Source organism: Protopterus annectens, chromosome 8.part0 (genome assembly GCF_019279795.1).
Source record: "Protopterus annectens isolate FY-2018-M chromosome 8.part0, PAN1.0, whole genome shotgun sequence".
Lineage (NCBI taxonomy): Eukaryota > Metazoa > Chordata > Ceratodontiformes > Protopteridae > Protopterus > Protopterus annectens.
The window spans coordinates 617,001,120-617,019,761 of NC_056741.1; the positions used below are offsets into that span (position 1 = coordinate 617,001,120).

The 18,642-nt window shown below is 40.7% G+C and overlaps 1 protein-coding gene across 2 annotated transcripts in view; it reads left to right on the forward strand.

Annotated features, from left to right (window-relative positions):
- The window catches only part of GNL3L (G protein nucleolar 3 like), a 509,739-nt gene that overhangs the window by 472,510 nt on the left and 18,587 nt on the right, over positions 1-18,642 (forward strand). The gene's annotated exons all lie outside the window — the stretch shown is intronic.

An 18,642-nucleotide genomic window follows, 5' to 3' on the forward strand; every position in this document is an offset into this window, starting at 1 on the left:
AGGCTCAAAGGCAAGTAGCGTCCCTGCTCGATATCAGAGCTATTCAGCCAGTTCCAGTAGAACAGAGGGGTCAAAGATTCTACTCCAGACTCTTCCCGGTACCCAGGAAAGAGGGCTGTTGGTGCCCAGTCCTGGATCTTTCAATTTTCAACACCTTCCTGGTGGTACCAAAATTCAAAATGCTTACCCTGCAACAGCTTCTTCCTATGCTAGCCAAGGATGCCTGGTTAGTCACCCTAGACTTAAAAGAAGCCTATCTGCACATCCCCATAAAGGAGTCATGCAGGAAGTATCTACATTTCAGGGCAGGATCTATGCATTATCAGTTCTCTGCGCTTCCCTTTGGCTTATCTACTGCGCCCAGAGTTTTCACAAAATGCCTGGCTCCAGCCATTGCATACTGCAGACAGAGAAATATCCAAATTTTCCCGTACTTGGACAACTGTCTGATTCAGGCAGACAGTCAGGAATTGCTGTTGCAGCACCCGACATTTGTGAAACACCTTCTCACTTCCTTGGGGTACACCATTAACAAAAAGAAATCAAAACTGGTACCCAGTCAAAAGACTGTATTCCTGGGAGCAAGCTTGGACACAACATCCCAGATGGCATTCCTCACTTCAGAAAAACAAGTCTATCTGACAGCCTACTTCAAACAAATGGCCACTAGAATCCAGATATCCTCAAGAAAAATACTGCAGGCCCTAGGGTTCATGGCCCCATGTATACTGCTAATTCCATATGCAAGACTGCATATGAGGAAACATAAGTAGTACTTAAAAAGTCTTTGGTGCCAACATTCTCAGGACCTGGAAACAGTCATTCCTATCATACCCTGTCTAAGGACAGAGTTCCTTTGGTGGGCAGAAGCATGCTACCACAACAAGGGACTGCCCTTTTCTCAATGCTACGCCGCCCAGACCCTAACCACAGATGCATCAGACTATGCCTGGGGATCACACATGGATGGCAAATGCATTCAGGGCCACTGGAGCCCAAGTCAAATTAATCCGCACATCAAACAAAAAGAGATGATAGCTGTGCAGAACACCCTGACAGCTTTCAGATCCCTACTCTTTCCAGGACAACTGCTAATAAAGATAGACAACACCACAGTTATGTGGTACATCAACAAGCGGGGGGAACCCATTCCTACCCACTCTGCAGGTTAGCCATGGCCCTGTAGCACATGGCCTTGGACATGCAAGTCCATCTGCAAGCTCAATTCCTGCCAGGCAAACAAAACTCACTGGCAGACGACTTAAGCAGAAATCTCCTAGAATCACACGAGTGGCAATTGGAGCCCAGCACCTTCAAACTTCTGATTCAGAAATGGGGGACCCCAGAGGTGGATCTCTTTGCCTCCCCCTGCAACCACCAGCTCAGCAAATTCTGCACTAGGAATCCTCACAGCAGGGCCTGGAAAGTGTATGCCCTATCTTTTCAGTGGGTAAATCTCTCAATCTATGACTTTCCCCCTCTGCCCCTTCTCTCAAGAGTATTACTCAAAATAAGACAGGACAGACCAAGGACATTTCTGATTGCCCCGGACTGGCACTAGTACCCACTCCTATGCAGCCTGTCACCATTGCCACCCAAACCCAACCCTGCTGTCTCAGCAGGAGGGACAGATTGTGCATCCACAACTGCAAACCCTAAATCTTGCAGCCTGGCTTATTCATTGAATTCTCCTCCAGCATCCCTAAGCAAGCAGGTGCTGAAAGTCATTCTTGAAGCCAGAAGACCCAGTACAAGAAAATCCTATGCTGATAAGTGGAAAAAGTTCTGCTCTTGGATTCCCTCTAAAGGAGAGGACACAACTCTGCCCTCCCTGCCGGTAATCCTGGATTACTTAGCAGATCTACTCCACAAAGGCCTGTCCTTCTCCTCCATTAAGACACATGCCTCAGCCATTTCAGCTCATTACAACACTGAGCCACACCTCTTCTCGCACCCTCTTATCAAACAGTTCCTGAGAGGGGCAAACAACTTAAGGCCACCAAGGAGAGCACCCACCCCTGCTTGGGACCTTAACTTTGTACTGGAAAAGCTCATCCCCCCTTTGAACCTGCTGCATCAGCAGACTTAAAATTCCTCTCTTGGAAAACAGCCTTGCTTCTGGCCATCACTTCAGCTATAAGAGTGTCTGAGCTACAAGCACTTATGGCTGTGGAACCCTTCATTATTTTCCATGCAGACATGGTTTCCCTCAGGACTAACCTTTCCTTCAGGCCTAAAGTGGTGTCCAGTGGGGTCCACTTCAGAAGGTCGAACGGCTGAAATCTTGAAACGCATATGGCTGAAGCCATATGCTCGAATTTCAGAAGCTCGACCTTCTGAAAGGAAAAGACAAAAAAAAAGCAAGAAAACACAAAACAGTGTTTCTGCAGGGGGGCAAGCCCCCCTGCACCCCCCACACCCCCCGCTACTTATTTATTCTAACCCCGAGATCGCACTACAGTGCAGAAAGGGAAATCTCCTGTTCTGCGCTGTATGCTGATCCCCATTCAGAAGGTTGACCTTCTGACATTTCGAGCATATGGTCTCGACCATATGCGTTTCGAGATTTCAGCCATTCGACCTTCTGAAGAGGAACTGTCCAGTGTGGCTCTCAACCAATCCATCCATTTGCCAACTTTCTTCCCTAAAACTCAAAATAAAGGGGAAAGGATCCTGCACTCCTTGGACTTGCACAGACAGCTCAGATTCTACCTGGATAAGACTAAGCCCTTCAGAAAGTCTGACCTGTTACTAGTCAGCTTTGCAACAGGGGCAGAGGGCAAGGCCATTTCAAAACAAAGAATTTCCAGATGGATAGCACACTGCATCCATTTCTGCTACAAGCACCATGGCAAACCAACCCCTCAGGGGGTCAGAATACATTCCACTAGGGCAACATCTACCTCTACAGCATTTCTCAGGGGAGTCCCTACCAGGGATATCCTGGAAGCTGCTACCTGGAGTTCAGTACACACCTTCACCAAGCATTACCACCTGCCTATCTTTTCCAAATCCAGGGCAGGGTTTGCAGCAGCAGTCCTGCAAGGCATACTAGTCAGCCCTAACTCTTCTTGACTGCCTCCACCCTTCTTCAGCTTTGAGAATCCATCCAAGTGTGATGACTGCAACAGTGAAACACGAAGAACATAGTACAGTTGTGTACACTTACCATAAATGTAGATGTTCGAGTGTATTCACTGTTGCAGTCCTGGTTTCCCTCCCTCCAGCTCCCCCCCCCCGTTTTTTCTCTCTCTGTCTGTCTCTCTCTCTCACTCTCTCTCCCTGTCTCTCTTTCTCCTCTCTATGGCTATTACTCGCGCCTTTCAGGGGTATTGGTATTTACTTTTTACTGGTGGTGTTTTCCCCACCATAACTAAGCTCCCTATTTGAGGGGCTCCTGACATTTGGGGCAAGAAAAAGTGATGTAATGGCATCCGCTGCCTGTTTTTATACCCCTGATGACCTGATGTCAGTCCTGGAGCGACAGCATCCCATGCAGAAATACTAAGTCTCTGGTATTCAGGCCGACTGAGGGCTACCTGCAGGCTGCTAACCCAAGTGTGATGACTGCAACAGTGATTACTGTAGGTGTCTAGCTACGTTCCCCTCTTAGCCTGCTACTGTAGAAAGTACCTGGTCTAAAGCATAAATAACTGGCTCTATCCATGGCTAGGGATGGCAGCTGCACCCCCACCCCCATTTGCTGTAAATACATTCACCAGTTAACCTTTTCTTTTTAGTTATCAGTAAACCAAGCTAAAGCTCTAGGCGAAAAAAAGTAACCCAGTAGATGCACTTGAATTGCCCACTTGTAAAATAGAGGCAAATAGGTACTTTAACTGCCACTTTTTGTCTGCTTCAAACTAGGTATCTACCCAGAAAGGACACAGCTGACATCAGGTCTATAGATTGTTTTTCCCTACTAGATTCTAATAACTCTTAACAATTTGGCTATTTAGACACTTACCCTGCAATCTTTATCCTGGGGGGGGGTTCTAGCCCACTCCGTTCATTACACTCCCCTCCCTGCCCCCTATTCCCACCTGCCCCCAGTACCTCTGCATTTATTCATAGCCTTAACCCCACCTCTAATTGCCAGAAATTATGCTACACCATTACTCACCCCCTCCCCTACATCCAACACAATCATGCTGCTACCTAATATAATAACAGTCCTAACCTGTGTAGTTCTAGCTCACATTACATCCTACCAAGGCTCCACAGTCACATGCCCCAACAACATCCACTGTACTCTCACAACACCCTCCCTCAAACATTTACACTATAACTGCACAACCCCTGCCACCAAAACCATCCTCCCAATACACACACTCCATTAGCAAACACCTAACACACTCAAAAATAAAATATCCCTAAGATACCATAAGCAATTTACTATGTAAAGAAAACAGATCCTAAACACCCTCTATAAACTAGCCCTCGCTGGAGACATCCATCCAAACCCTGGTCCTCCCAAATCCAGCCCAACCACAAACCCTAGTCCAGGCAACCTCCCCACAACTCAACTCCTAGCCAACAAGAAAACATCAGACCTGCTTATAATGTCCTTAAACATCAGAAGCATATGCAATAAAATCCAAGAACTACACGCCAGCATAAGCATACATTCCCCAGATATTCTCTTCCTAACTGAAACCTGGCTCAGATACTTCCACCTGAATACAACATCCTTCGCATAGACAGATTGTCCAAAAAGGAGGTGGTGTAGCTTAGATATTTAAACACCACCTCAATATTCAACTCATGAACTCATCTGCCCCTCATCACAACAATGAAGAAATCCTTTATGCCAATCTCAAACTAAACCCAAACAAAACAATCAATATCGTAGGATGCTATTTCCCACCAGGGCAAAATGTTACACACCTAGAAAATCTCCTGAGCTGGGCTACTCTACATCTACCCCAGGAAATCATCATTCTCTGTGATTTTAACATCAGCTGGCTATCCTGTAATAACAGTCTCCCAACCATTCACCTTAATCTCCATGGGTTCAATCAACTCATTCAATCCCCTACCCGAATCAACAAGAACCCTTACAATCATACCTTACTTGACTGAATCCTAGTCAACAAAGCTACTCACTCTTACCTAGCAGGCTGCTTACCTGACAGTCTTAGTGACCACTCCCACACTTTTCTAATTCAGCACAAAACAGTCTGAAGCCCATTATCCACAGGCAAATGTGGAACAAGTCCAACTTCAACCCCAACTCCTTCAACTCTTCCCTGCAAAAAATTAACTGGTCACCACTAAAATTCCTCAACCTAGATGAGGCTGTCCACTTCTTCAACAGTACATTCCTCTCCATCCCAAACACCCAGGCTCCTGTAAGAAATGCCAAAGTCAGATCCAGGCGTGCCCCATGGTTACAAAAGACCACCAGAACCCTAATTAAATCCAGAGATAAGGCCTGGGAGCACTGGGGACTAACAAAAAAATAACTGAGATAGGCAGTCATTCCTTGAACTGCACAATAAAGCCAAAAAGCATATAAAATTAGACAAATCCCTCTACTATAAATCCACCCTAAATTCTACCAACCACAACCCTAAGCAATTCTGGTCCACTATTAACACTATCCTCCACCCAGGGAAGGTTGATACCCCCCAGCCGTCCATTCCCCTCCTCCAGCAGTATTGCTGAATCCTTCAACAAACACTTCACTGAATCTATAACATCTCTAAACAAACAACACTTCCCTACAACAGCCCCCCCAACTCCTAACCCTAAACCCCTCACTCCTCTTTTCTTCTTTACCTCAGTACCTACCTCCAACATAAAAAGACTATTGTCAAAACTTAAACCCACCAAACTCGCAGCTGACAACCTCCCCTCTGAATACTTGAAAATTGCAGCTGATACACTAGCCTACTTGATTTCAGTTCTAATCAACCATTTCATAACAGAAGGCTGTGTTCCCTCGATATGGAAAATATGCCATATCATTCCCCTCCACAAAGGCACCCCCTCCACCGACCTCTCCAATTACTGCCCCATCGCTATCCTCTCCCCCCTCTGTAAGATACTTGAAAAATGTATCAACACCCAGGTCTCCAACTACCTCCTAGCTAATAATCTCCTCTTCAACACCCAACATGGTTTCAGGCCATACCACAGCACTACCTCCACTCTGCTCTCCTTCACCAACACTATACTTCATCAAAAAAACAATGGCCGCTTCTCTACTGCCGTATTTCTAGATCTCTCAAAGGCCTTTGACATGGTGTCTCATGAGCTACTACTCTCTACTCTTCCCTAGCCTCTCCTTCTCACAATCAGCCTGCAACTGGTTCCACAGCTATCTACATGGACGCCAGCAATCAGTAATCTGGGATGATAACATATCACCTCGCCTCCCAGTTACTCTTGGAGTTCCCCAAGGGTCTATCCTTGGCCCTCTGCTATTCTCACTTTTCACTAACAACCTACATACTGCCACCACACAAGCATCTCTTGTACAGTACGCAGACGACTCTACTCTCATCTGCTCTGCCCCCACTCTACCAGAACTACAACAAATCACACAGGAATCATTCTCTTCTGTAGAAAGCTGGCTATCCAATGCTCAGCTCCTACTCAACCCAAGTAAGACAAAACTTCTCCTATTCCAACCTTCCAAAGCCACCCAAAACACCCCCCACTTCAACATTCTTGCCAAAGACAATACCATCATCTCTCCATCAGAACACACAAAATTACTCAGTGAGGAAATAGACAACAAACTTAGATTTGACACCCACATGTCTCTCACAATAAAAAAAGTTCACAAGAAACTCGGTGCGTAATATTGAAGCCGCCAATTCCTAACCAAGGCGGCCAGAATCTCCATAGCCAATTCCCAGCTAATCTCCACCCTACTCTATGCATCCCCCATACTTAATAACCTTAGACAGACAGACCTACACAAGCTGGATGCTTGTTACAACCAAATTGCTAAATTTGCCATTGGAACCTCCTACCGCAGCCATCATTGTATCTCCCTTAAAGAACTAAACTGGCTAGAACTCCCATAACTCCTTCACTTTAATCAACTCACCCTCGCTCATAAACTTATTAACCACTCCCTTAACATCCTTCCCTTCAAACCCTTCTCCAGCCCTATCACCCCACTAGGCCCCTAAGATCAAGCAACAAAAATCAACTCACTGTTATCAAACCCAAAAACTCAGCAGGAGAAGCTATATTTTCATGTACCATATCTAAACTTTGGAACAATCTTCCACCCTCTATAACTACTCTTCCTTCCAGCAGCCTTTTCAAGACTGCGCTCAAATTCCACATAAATTTGCACTGGCTTTGCCCTTGTTCTAATCCAGACTAACACCCTCACCCTTACCTCTCCCCCCCACCTAGACTCTTAACCCAACTATGCTACCGCCACTACTAGTCACAGTCAGAAATACCTAGCTGTCTTTACATACTTTAACATCTTGTCTGAAAACTTTGTTACTAATATTATAAACGACAAGAAACTATCTTAACTTGCAACATTTACTGTAGATACTGTTGATAATCAGTATCTTGTTATTGTATTAAAGCCAACTACCTGTAATGTTGTTTACTATTGCTGCAACTTTGTATCTCTATTTATTATGTACATGATGTGGAGCTTTTCTCCCCGGGCATCCGCTGAAAAAGGACCTGCATCCAGTCGGAATTTCCCGGTAAACAAATGTAAATAAATAAATAAATAAAATACACTTGCACATCTACATTTATGATAAGAGTACACAACTGTACTTTTCTTTTATAGCCTCTCTTCCTTTACACAGGCTACAAAAATTAAGGTCGCAGGTACAAATAATGATTTCCGAAAAAAGGTTCTTGCTTTTCTAATCCTTCAAGCTGTGGGAACTATGGCAGCGAACATAACATTAGTGCCCCTCGCAAGGTATTATATGAGGCTGCTTCAATGGCTTTTGGTGGCGCAATGGCCAGTTCTGTCACAGCCAATGTCTCACCCAATTCTAATAACAAATCATTGCAAGAAGGATCTGTCCTGGTGGATGAAGTCAGAAGAAGATTTATGGGGCCGCTCTTTCACTCCCTCTCCACCCACAGCCATACTGACCACGAGCGCTTCCCAGATCAGGTGGTGGTGCATTATCTGGGAAGGACAATCCAAGGCACTTGGTCCCAGCAAGAGGCCAATTTGCACATTAGTGTCCTAAAACTGAGGGCAAGGGCAGTGCAAGTCTTTCAGTCTGTCCTTCCTTCAGAGATGGTTGCAATCCAATCGGACATGTCAGTAGCCTGGTACATCAACAAGCAGGGAGGAACCAGATCCTACGCCCTGTGTTGGAATAATCAAAATCAGTTAAAACACAATTCAAAGAGAACTTAAATTGGCTTCTAAGTGAAAAGTCACACAATCAGTGTACAACTAAACATTAAATGAAGTACAGTAAAGTTGTTGCTCTGACCGTACAAGTTGTGAAAGTCACACACAAGCTGGAATGCCTCACTCTCGCTCACACTCTTACCACTTTTTAACAGTAAAGATCAATAAATCACAAAACAAGACAGGAGTGTTTAGATAAGCTCTAGATTCCTGTCTGCAGTCTTTGTGAATTTATAATTGACTAGGCCCCTTGGGATGGCTAGGGTTTGCCTGTCTACAACTTATCTTTTTCTAAAAAAATATGTAAATAAATGTAAATAAATAAATAAAACTGTGAAAATTAAAAGTATAACAACAAAATATAAATTAAAGTAAATCTTCTTGTCTACAAGTTATCCCTCCTTTCCTACATACAGTGAAAAACAGTGTGTAAAAAATAAAATCTAAATTCAAATAAAAGCTTCTGTTACCAAGCTAGTGCATAGTCAATCACAAACCAAATGTTTAGATAAGTTCTGGGTTGTCCTGTCTACAGTCTACGTGAATTTATAGCTGACTAGGTCTCTTAGGATGGCTGGAGTTTGCCTGTCTTAAAACCTATCCCTTTCAAACAACAAACAGTGAAAATTAAAGGTAAAAATGAAATATAAATCAAAGTAAATCTTATTGTCTACAAGCTACCTCTTTCTTCCTGATGTTGTCCTTTTCATTCTTCCTTAACGTATGGGTTCAGATCTGACTCTTTGAACCGACTTGGCTACATATTCCAGACTTTAAATCCAACTCTTGAGCTCCTCCCTCCACCCATAATGCCCTCCACCCCATTACCCCAGATCTCATTTGCCATTATTGCAAACAGATGCAGGTTCCTCTCTCGAGCATTATTAGAGGTAATTTTATGAGTTAATTATTTTTGGATATAGTTATAACTTTATCTTAGCTTAAATTATCTTTCCTTCATCCTGGTTTTCTCACAGAATGTTAGGACTTTCTGCCTTTCATCTTATTACTCTTGTTAAGTAGTAAATCTTTATTACTGGTATTTCTGATTATCCTTTTCTTGCCAGGGTATTTGTTTAGATTACCATCACTGATGAACCATTTTTCCTTCCTTTCCTATTTAAAAAAAAAAACCTTTTCTTGTAGTTTATTCTTGTTGTTTTACTTTTTTGGATAGTTACCTACCATATCGGATAAACCAACAGGTTTTAAGAAATGCTGCTGTGGGCATAAAATCTCAAATTTGGATGCCCACAAGGAGTGCGTATACTACCTTGGAGCCAGGTACTTGGAAACTGCTTATAACATCTGCTGCACCTTTAACCCAATACCCTTGCCAGATAGATGTAACAAACTTATTCTAAAGGGTCTTCTCCTGCCTACATTTTCTTTAGGGGCTCAAACCCCCTCCAAAACTAGCAAATCTGCTCCTCTGGAAGCACAGGAAATGCTCCCTTCCAAGGTCCCCCAGGTCTTCATCGGCGCCACTGTTAAAAAGCAGAAAAACTTCAGATCTGATGCCATCGGATCCAAAGACTCAGCATTCTGATATGAAGCCATTGGATCCTAAAGTTTTGGTTCCCATAGTTGTAGCAATAAGTCCTACACTACCACCCTCAGGTCCTAGGTCCTGTGAGCTGAAGCTAGGTACTTTGTAGAGGAGTCTTATTCCAGAATTTTGTATAAAGCCAGTTTCGGCGGGTCTGTATTATATGAATGAAAGTTCATGTAAGCAAACGCTCTAATGAGCGAAACACCTGGACATGAAGGTGCATGTTGTGGGATTGCAGTACAGTGAAGATTGGAGTTTTTGCCCTTTCCTCACTGTAGTGCAATCTCAGAGTTGGAATATATATTTAGTGGGGGGGCACAGCCCACCCCCCCACAATGTTGTTTTCAATGTCCGGGATTTTCGCTCATTGAGCGTTTGCTTATATGAACTTTCGTTCATATAATATAGACCCAGTTTCGGCCACCCTGCCTTCTCCATTGCTTCAGACTCTAAAGAAAGATTGTTGGCCCCCATCCACTACTCCCTCTAGGTCCTTCAGAATCTTATAGGAAGTAGATGTGGATAGGATGATGACAAAATTTCTTAGAGCTCAGATCCAGATGGGGGTCTTACCAACTCCGTCCCCTACTGGATTCGTGAGTCACCTTAACATGTCGAAAACCATCTTATCTCCTTCTCTGATATGTCCAGTGGTTTCAGAGTCCCAGGATTCAAAATCCTCAAAAGTTCTGGTGTCGAATCTGAAGAAGGCTTCTTGCACTTCGACTATATCATTAGCTAGTTCTGCTCTGATACCTTTGGATCAGAACAGGTCCTGGAGCCGAAGTGTCAGCCTTAGATCCGAGGGATAAGTTCAGCTCTGATTTTGTCAGATATGTCCCTTCCTCTCAGAGCCTTGATCCTGCACAGTTCAGATCCAGTTCCATCCTCGAGGCAGAGATTCGGAAGAGGTTGAGACCTACTTTCAATGGGAATTTTGGCTTCGGAAGGGTGGGTCGAAGCTTCTCCGGGTCTGTCAGCATTCAAGGTAGTGGAAAGGGCTTCTTCTGTCTCCAAAGAGAACTGCCCTTTCATTTTTCAGATCCTACCCCTTTTCTCTCATTGGTTCCAAGCTCTGGGTCGCTCAGTCCTACTCCACAGTGACAGTCAGTTCCAATAAGTGTCCAACCTGTTACAGTAGAGGAAATTCTCCTCTATTCTGACACCTTGCTTGAACATCCTACAGAGGAGCTGCATCTGAAGAGAACATGCAAAAGGAGACACATAGACTCCCAGATGGAGTCGCTCACGGAGGATACTGATTTTGATGTAGGAAAGGGGTCCCCTAGATTACCACCGGAAATATTTTAGAAATCTTAAAACAAAAAGTGGCTGGTCTTCCCAAAACCTCTCACCAGAAGAATCATATTTTTGGAGGCTTTTGTTTCTGACTAGTGTACGTGTAGGGTTACCCTCCCTTCCCAGCAGATAAATTGATTGATTTGATTTTCCTCCAAGCTTGAAAGGAACTGGATACCATTGAACCAATTCCCAAAAGACCTGATAAATTTTTAGCCTTGCCAACAGACAGACCCCATTGGAGCAAAGGAATCCCTTTGATAATGTGGTGGCGGCAGCCACCAAGAAAGAGCTAGCAGAACATAGTTCTTCTGTTCATCTGCCAAGCAGGGAGTCTAGGGCTTTGGACAAATTCAGAAAGTGAGTCTTTGCCTCATTAACCTTTGCCCTGAGGTCACTAGACTACCTGGCACACTTTACTAGGCTTCAGAGAGATTTGACCTAATAGTCATCAAATACTCTGTGAGTCCGTGTCTGCAGAGGACTTCAAAAGAACAATCGCTTTGATGAGGCTGAACTCTCACATAGCTGAAAGTACTTCATGAGCAACCGGTTCAGGCATTGCCATAAGGTGATATGTCTAGATGTGGTTGTGTGACTTTGTGGAGCCTTTTAAGATGTCCTTTATCAACTCCCCATTTGATGGCACTTGTTTGGGTCATCTGTAAAAGAGACCCGCACAGCGAACAAGATGGAAAGACTCTGCTGTGGGAATCAAGTTTTTTATACTTCAGCGAACCTTTTCCAGGAATCAGAGAGGTGGTAAGAATATGTGGTTCTGAAAACTTCAGGACCTTTTCCAAGATCTGTGTGGTGATAATTCCTCCAGAGATAGAGTAGAAAATTCTAATGGAAGACATTGCCCTAGAGGCAGAGTAGGTCCTCAGAATCAGGGCTTCAGGGACTCTTTTCAAGACAGTCCCTTTCAGCTCTCCTGAAGTGCTGCCCGACTGTTCAACTCTGGAGGTAGTCAGGGTCACTTGTCCTTGCACCCAGACGCCTGGGCAAGTATAATGTATTGAGCCTCTTGCAAATTATGTTAGAAATAATGACAGTGTTAAAGGATATAAAGTGTCAGACAAATTATCTCCCAAGATACAACTATTTGCTGATGACCTACTAATAACTTCTAATGATATTGAAAATTCAGTAGATCATCTATTACATAATCTAGACTTATTTGCAAACATCTCTGGTCTAAAATTCAACAACAACAAAACTCAAGACACGTCTCGTAAATAAAAATGTTACTATGAAACTTAGATCAAAAAGAGACATAAACTGGGAGGGCACGCATATTAAATATCGAGGTTATCATTATTGAATCTAATTATAAAAAAATCACTCGCATCTAATTACCAGCAACTTATAAACTCAATTACAAGTCTAACAGACAGTTGGAACAGACTCTTCTTCACTTTTGAAGACGGACTAACTTTAATCAAAATGATACTGTTACCTAAAATCTTATTCATTGGCCAAGTTCTAATAATTCCCCCACCTGTCAAAATTAAACAGAAAATTAATAACTTATTATTAAATTTCCTTTGGTGTCCCAACAAAACAAGAATTTCTCTTCTCTGGCACACCACAAGCTGAGATGAAGGAGGTATAGGGTTTCCAAATACTGATTTTTATTTAAACTCCACATTTATTAACATGGTGTTGCTTTGGAATAACACTTCTTATACATCATATTGGAAATCAATACATGAAACATTGCATCTTAATAGTAATAGAACATTGCTTGAACTATAGTAGTAGGACATTGCTTGAACCATGTACTCAAATACATACAAACATCTTTATATGGATTTTAAAAATATAGTAGAAGTAGTGAACTTAAACTCGTCTTAAGTAAAAAGAAATAATAAAAAATATATAATTGTACAGAACTACTAAGTATTCAAAAGTAATCCAAGCAAGGCAGGCAGTCTGTTTCCAGTCAAAAATCCTTTAAGTACACAGTCAGGTGATCCAAGTAAAACAAAAATAGAGTAATAGTTTCCTCACAAGCTTTCTAAATATATATATACTTTTTATCAGGCAAGGGAGTGGTTTATTGTGCTGTAAAACACTGTTATTAGTACACATGTTAAATTCACATGCCTTCCCCCATCAGTGTGACATTCGAGCTGGTCCTGCCCTACTTAGTAGCTGTCATAATAATATAACCCTTATGTACTTCAAATAAAATTTATAATGATGTGGTACCTCTTATTTAACCTGATTAATAAGTAGATTATTAAGTCTGTGATTTTATCCAAGACAATATACTACATGGCTGGAAATATATCAACCTTAGTCCATTTGGCAATCAAATATATATATATAAATATATACATATACACTTTGTATGTAAAAATTGTAAAAATCATATTCTATTTTCATAACCTATTGTTAACAAAGATCGCTTTCGTCCTTCTAGACTTCTTCAGGTCTGTGTACAAGGACCCTAAAAACTATCTATAAAAATATATATAATTGTATAATTAGTTAGTATTGTTATTACACATCATTTTGAATAAAGTGGAAAAAAGAGAACCAGAAAAAGAAAAAATGTATGATGATGGAAACAAAATATACACTTAAATTACAACTGATTTAAAATGGTATTTAAAACCAACTGGTAGAATAAAATTATTTTTAGAAATTTTAGAAAATAATTTTTAGAAATTTTATTCTACCAGTTGGTTTTAAGTACCATTTTAAATCAGTTGTAATTTAAGTGTATATTTTGTTTCCATCATCAAACATTTTGTCTTATTATTTTTTCATTTTCTGGTTCTCTTTTTTCCACTTTACTCAAAATGATGTGTAATAACAATACTAACTAATTATACAATTATATATATTGTTATAGATAGTTCTTAGGGTTTTTGTACACAGACCTGAAGAAGTCTAGAAGGACGAAAGTGATCTTTGTTAACAACAGGTTATGAAAATAGAATATGATTTTTACACTTGATTTTTTTACATGCAAAGTGTATATGTATATATTTATATATATTTTTTGATTGCCAAATGGACTAAGGTTGATATATTTCCAGCCATGTAGTATATTGACTTGGATAAAATCACAGACTTAATAACCTGGTTAAATAAGAGGGACCACATCATTATAAATTTTATTTAAAGTACATAAGGGTTATATTATTATGACAGCTACTAAACAGGGCAGGACCAGCTCAAGTGTCGCACTGATGGGGGTAAGGGATGTGAATTTAACATGTGTACCAATAACACTTTGTTTTACAGCACAATAAACCACTCCCTTGCCTGATAAAAAGTATATATATATATATATATATATATATATATATATATATCTATATATATATATTTTGTTTTACTTGGATCGCTTGTCTGCGTACTTAATAAAGGAGTTTTGACTAGAAACAGACTGCCTGCCTTGCTTTTATTACTTTTGAATACTTAGTAATTCTGCACAATTTTATATATATATATATATGTATATGTGTGTATATATATATATATATATAGATATATATATATATATATATATATATATGTGTGTGTGTGTGTATATATATATATATATATATATATATATATATATATATATATATATATATTTTTTTTTAACTTAAGACGAGTTTAAGTTCACTACTTCTACTACTTTTGTCTGATCTGATTAATATACAGTGATTAACTAGAGATATATGGACTGAAAATCTTCCACACAGAGAAGTTTCTTACACTGTTTTGTTTTTGTCCCACTACACTTGTTTAGTGGGTTGTTTTGAGACTTTGGGGATACCACGGAAATTACTTGATTTTAGAAATATACATTCAAAGTGAAAGGTCATAACTTGTTCTTACACCTCTTACAAACCAAATATTGCTGTTTAAAAAACTTATGTTTTCTAATGAATTAATTCAGAATTTATTAATAGTTATGTTTCCTATTGCCTACACAAATGAATGTGTGATTTCTTTTGATACTCAGCAGATAGTTTGCAAAATTGCAATTGGCTGGACATCCAAACTTTTCTAAGGATTTTATACATACTAAGCTTGTACCCTCATTAGAGGCATGCAGTAAGAGTAACTTAAAAATCTTAGATTTTATCTCAACAATTATTAATAGCTCACCCAAAAACACTTCACACATATCTGTTATTTATAAAATTCTCAGAAATTATTTTCGCAAAACATGTTTCTTTTTGGAATTATTCAAGTGAAGTTAATAAACAAGTATTCTCAGAAAATTATAAAAAAAAAACGTTGTTTAAGGTCAGTGAAGGGATCCACATCTTCCCTGTTCTGGCATGTATACACATGGAAATTTTTGCATAGATGTTTTTCACCCCACATAGACTAGCAATAATGTACAAGAAAGATGAAGTGAAATGCTGGAGATGTGGACACCCTGATGCTGACTAGATACATATGGTTGTTAATTGCAAAATAATTTCCCCATTTTGATTAGGCTTTAAATATCTTTGTAAGGTTCTATGGCATGACAATTGTATAATTTCTGACTCGCTTATCCTTTTCAATGTTCCTGTTCCTGAAATCATTCCTAAAAGCCAAACATTTTTACTGTGGTCTATCCTCTCTATAGCAAGGAAAATTGTTACTAAGATTTGGAAATCCCAATCTACTCCTGTCTTTAAAGTTGAGTTTATTCATCTTGTGAAGTTATCGTGTTATAAAATGAATAAAAACATTTTGAAAAAAAACAAGACTTATGGGTGTCAACCTCTGGATATTATACTTATTACATATAATTTTTTCTTCTGCTATCCCACAAAAGAAAGAAGCTTTGTGACATTCCAACCAAAGGAAAGCAGTAGCACAAGAAATCCAAAAGCTGCTAGAAAAAATAGTAATCCAGAAGGTCCCACCAGACCAAATTGGATTCAGAACTTATTCACACTTCTTTTTAGTGCCAAAGAAAACAGGGGACCTCATACCCATTTTGGATCTAAGCAATTTGAATCAGTACATGATGAAATCAAAGTTTTGAATGGCCATGGTACAGTCCATCCTACCTTTCCTTCACAAGGACGATTGGATATACTTGATAGATCTTCAGGATGTGTACTGTCATATCAAACTAGACAGGTGATCCAGAAGATATTTATGCTTTCAGCTGGGAGCCAGGCATTACCAATTCAGAACCCTGCTTTTTGGACACACCACAGCACCTGGGGTATTTACCAAATGCATGGCAGTGGTGGCAGCTCACTTGAGACTTAAAGAATTCCAAGTGTTTCCATATCTAGAAAACAGGCTCCTCACTGCCCCCTCCAAGCATCTCCTTATACATACCAGGGACTATTTACTCCAGATTTGCAAGTCATTGGGTATAAAAATAAATTATGCCAAGTCAAACCTAACAGCAGTCCAGAGCCTGGGGTTCATTGGTACAGTTCTGGATATGACAACAAAAGTAGCATCTCTACCTCCACATTGCATTTCCACTGTCAGAACCCAGGCTCATCTTCTCTTTTCCCATCAATCTACTTTGGCAAGATCAGTACTTCAAGCACTAGGTTTAGTGGCAGCAGCCTTAGTACTGCCTCCTTTGGCACATTTCTTTGTGTGTTCTCCAGTGGTGTCTAGCTGTACAGTGGTCCATTCTGCATCAGTCCCTATCTTTTCCAGTCAAGCTTACTCTAATTTGCAAAGAACACATCCACTGGTGGATCCATTCGGACTATCTTCATCTAGGCAGACCTTTTGTTCTACCAACCCCAATGGCCACAGTGACCACTGGTGCTTCTCAACTGGGGTGGGAGGGGGCATTTCTTGGGAAGAACAGTCCAAGGCATGTGGTCCCCCCAAGAAACCAATTTTCCTTATCAATATTCTAAAGATGACAGTAGTCCCTTTTGTGTTACAGGCTTTTCAAGATGCTGTCCCCATAGGGACTATTGTAGTTCAAGCCAGCAACATGTCTGTAGTCTGGTACATCAACAAACAAGGAGGAACTCAACTGTATCCCATTTGCAGCAAGGCCATGAGGGTATGGGAGTGGGCAATCTCATCAGATCACTTTCTAATTGACACACACATTCTGGGGAAAACCAATGTACTAGTGAACAAACTAAGCATGTCCATTTTGATGCCTAACAAGTGGTCTCTCAATCAATCTGTGGGAGAAATGATCTTCCATCATTGGGGCCAACCTTGCTGTGACCTCTTTCTCACTCCCCACAGCAGGTACTTCGCTCTTATCTTCCCTCAGGGTGAGTCACCGGGAGATGCTGTAGCCCATGATTGGCCCTCAGGTCTCCTTTATGCTTACCCATCTCTTCCCTTGATCCCCAAATTTCTACAGAAAGCAAGTCAGCTGAAGAGCTCAGTCATCCTCATTGCCCCTTTCTGGCCTTGGCAAGTATGGTTCCCTTCCTACAGTCTCGCCTTTGTTATCCTCCATGGATACTGGGGCCAACTCTGGATCGCCTCTCTCATCCATCAGGGATCTAACATCCCAAAATACAGGCCCTTAAACTAACTACATGGTTTCTCTACTTAAGGTAATATTTGGACAGCCCAGACTATCTTCTCTGTACATGACATTAATTTGGCTTCTCAAAAAGAATCTACCAAAAAAGTATACAAATGCAAATGGAAAAGTTTCTCCTTTTGGGCTTTGAATAAGGAAATTGACCCTTTGTCTACCTCAGTCTCTGTGATTCTCCAGTTTTTGACAACTCTTTTTAAAGAAGGATCAAGTTTCTCTACAGTTAAACTTGAACTGGCAGAAGTTTCTAATTTTCCCTGGCTTTGTCTAAACTAGGCAAAGCCTTTTTGAATGGTATTTTTCTTCTAAGGCTTTTGGTAAAAGATCCCTCACCACCTTGGGATCTGACAGTTGTACTACAAGGGCTAACACAGAAACCTTTTGAAACTTCAGCTAAATCATAATTTGAAATTCCTGTCATAGAAAACAAGTCTTCTTAGTAGCCATTACATCTGCATAGAGAATATCTGAACTCCAGGCTCTTTCTTCAAAAACCTCTTACATCATTTTCATAAGGATATGGTTTCCTTACAGACTTACCCTTCCTTTTTACCTAAAGTGGCTTCTCAAAATAACATTAACCAATCCATTCATTTACCAGTTTTCTTTCCAGATATTTTGAATAAAGGAGAGTACATGCTGCATCTCCTTGATGTACATAGGTAACTATGTTTTTATCTTCACATTACAAAACAAATTAGAAAATCAGATCAACTCTTTTGTTTCTTTTTCACCAAAAAAGCTGGGTTGTCCAGTCTCTAAAGTCACTCTAGCCAAATGGATAATAGACTGTATTTCTTGGATGTATTCTCAGAAAGGCATGACATTATCTAAACCTTCCAAGAACTTCAACAGCATCCATGGCTAAGTCATCTGCTATTTGGTGCAGAGCACCTATTGACGATATCTGTGCTGCAGGTACATGGTCCA